This window comes from Lathyrus oleraceus, chromosome 1, assembly GCF_024323335.1.
Source record: "Lathyrus oleraceus cultivar Zhongwan6 chromosome 1, CAAS_Psat_ZW6_1.0, whole genome shotgun sequence".
NCBI lineage: Eukaryota > Viridiplantae > Streptophyta > Magnoliopsida > Fabales > Fabaceae > Lathyrus > Lathyrus oleraceus.
In genome coordinates this window covers 323,707,959-323,710,998 of record NC_066579.1, presented here as the reverse complement: position 1 = coordinate 323,710,998, position 3,040 = coordinate 323,707,959, and the positions used below count along the sequence as shown (strand labels likewise).

The 3,040-nt window shown below is 36.5% G+C and overlaps 1 long non-coding RNA gene across 1 annotated transcript; it reads left to right on the top strand.

Moving 5' to 3' along the window:
• The first annotated feature begins 785 nt into the window (after positions 1-785).
• On the top strand, positions 786-2,786 carry LOC127133576 (uncharacterized). Its single transcript, XR_007807536.1, has 2 exons — positions 786-1,806; positions 2,655-2,786. It is a non-coding gene; the product is annotated as an uncharacterized LOC127133576 (long non-coding RNA).
• Positions 2,787-3,040: the final 254 nt, after the last annotated feature.

The following is a 3,040-nucleotide window of genomic DNA, read 5'->3' as shown; positions in this document are numbered from 1 at the left end:
TCCCCAGCAGGGTTGTGTTTTTTTTCCAAGGCTGAAGTGGGCAGGCTTCCCAGCGGAGGTTGTCTTGATGGTTTTCCCCCAGCGAGGTCCCCAAGCGGATCAGGTTCGGTGAAAATTATCCCCAGTAGAGATAAGCATTGTTTGCTTCCCTTAGCAGGGTAGTGTCATACCCCAATTTTGTCCGGCCATATTTAAATTTTCGTAAATCTGATTTCATTTTTTATTTGCATCATACGCACAACATGACATGCATTTCATCATGAATAAAACCTAAAATATCATTCAGAATAAATTTATTGAAAATACAGACAAATTGGTTAAATCATTTCTCAAGAACATGTAAAATCAGCGGGTAAAAAGTTTCAGAATTAAAATTACAGACATTAGTATTATTAATCTACGGTTCACGTAGTTTAACCTGGTGTGCTCGTTATATTTTTCAGCGACTATTTCGGTTGCATTTTGACCCGCCTGAGGCTTTTAACCGGTGAAAATTTATTTCAGCATTTGAAGAAACGCTGTATTTTTTCAATAAGTATATTTTGTGCTGATCATTTTAATGTGTCTGATTTAATTTTTCGAGCAAATTTTCTTCCGACTTCCATTTATAATCGGTCTTTTATTTTATTCTAGTATCCAAAATTAGGGATTTATCTTATTATTATATTTTTCTAAATTAAATTATTATCTAATAATTATTTTTCTTTAAATAATATATAATTAGAATTATTAATATAAAAAGAAAAGAAAAATAAAATTATGATACATTTTCTCTCTCACACAGATTTCCTTCACTCTCTCACGTTTCCCTCACTCTGCACGCCACCTATCACCTTGTCATTCACGTTGACCATACTTAAAATCTTTCTCAATCCCCTTATTTAATAACACACTCAACGTTTTTTCTGTGAAAAAAAGACAAAAGAGGAAGAAAGAGAGAGAGGCTATCTACACTAAGAACTCTCTCTCAGCGGAAAATAAGGAAAAAGGGCACACAGGGGGATGCTCCTACTGATACTCCTACCACTATTATCTATATCCCATACACAGTAAAAAGAAAGGGGGAGAAAAAACGCAAAAACAGTTCCTCTTTTTAAGGCTCCCACTGTTCATCTCAAAAAAACTCCATCCTCACACAATTAAAACACAAACCGGATTCTCAACCTGATCTCCATCACATTTTAAACCCCCTGGCTGGAAAACAGAGAGGATAAAAAATATAAAACAGAAAAATAAAAGAAACCTCTTCGTCTTCCCCTGAGCGCGACACCCACGTAACTTTCGGTCACCACCCACCTCCGTTTCACCGTGAACTTCCTTCCTCCCATACATCAACACACACCTCCACTAACAAACCAAACCCCTCACTCACCTGAACACTCCACAAAACTCACCAAGTAAACCAGCCATCAACGAGAAAACGTAACCTCACGGTTTGCCGTTAAACACCACAACACCCGCCGATCCAACCATCCAAATCCCTCACAAAACCGGCGAAAAACACCATTGTCGGCACACCTTCAAAACCCGCCGCATAACACCACATCGACACCATCGCCTCGCTCATCTTTTTCCTTCCGCCGGAATCGACACGGCTCAGCTCATCACCAATAAACCTCCGTTCGTGTTCGAATTCACTATTCACACCGTCAACTACAACCTCGACTCAACCCATGTTTCCGCAACAACGGGAATTTGAGCAACTTCGCCTCGTTTCTTTCCGCCGTGCTTCCACAACCGACGAAACCAAGCAACAAACCTTTCAGCTCTGCAACGACAACAAATGACAGTAGTGACACAATTTCGGTAAAAATCTCGATTTCGTATCCTTACTGTGTTGTGGTTTTGAGAATAACTCTGTTATTACAGTAAAATTTTGTTACTGGTTTATTTTGAGAATAACTATGTTACTACAGTAAACTCTTATCACTGGTTTGTTTCGATAATAACTCTGTTATTACAGTAAACTTTCATCACTGGTTTGTTTTGAGAATAACTCTGTTATTACAGTAAAATTTTATCACTGGTTTGTTTTGAGAGTAACTCTGTTATTACGATAAACTTTTATCACTGGTTTGTGTTGATTTCTCTTGTATCACAAATTGTTGCAACTATTATAGTAATATGGATATTCTGAAATTGATTCCATTTGATAGTCGGTTTGAATACGACTTTGGCCTCATTGTTCTCTACTGATTTCATATTGTATTTTAGTTTGTAGATTATCTTAACAAGGTGTTGTGGTAACTAACTTTAGAAGGTTTTTGCTGTTATGATAATTTGTGAGCATTATACATATTGAATTGCAACTTATATTTGGCACGTCCAGTTGATTTTCCGTTTGGCAAAGTGTTATATTGTTCTTATGGGCAAGGCTTTTGTTTATTGTTATATCCAACAGGTTTGTTGATGTGATTCTCTTTACGTCCCGTTAATCGTATCATGTTGATTTTGTGGGCATATTAAACTTCATGATGTGTTATGTCGGGGTAATTTAGTATTGATTACAATGGATTGGTTACAGGTTTAATGCTATTATTTTCTTGCTGCGGAATTAAAATGGTTTGGCATCGCGTATAACAGTTTATGTCATGTTTTCCTGGATGTTATGCTGTTTGTTATAACCACTGTTTTTGGTTTTGATTCGGTTGCAGTAATCTATGCTGATGGGTATGTTGTAATATTCTTTTCCGGGGTGTTTTCAATGTGATCGTGTTGTTGTTGTTGTTGTGTGCTTAAGTTGTCGCATTTAAAATCAAATATCATTCGCAGCTTCGACGCGTAAATGTTTCGATTATATTTCTGTTTCAATTGCATATTTACTTCCTTTCCGATTGGGTTATACCGTTTTGGTATTCGATATTATAATGTTGAAAATACTGTTATAAACAGGAACTGGTATCATATTCTGGTTTTGTTCTAGCTGTTAAATCATGCTTATAGCTCTAATATTTGTTTTGGTTTCAATATGGTTGCATTACATGTCGGCTTTATTGCATAAATCTCAATGCCGAATTTCTTCGATCGACCATTTACGACA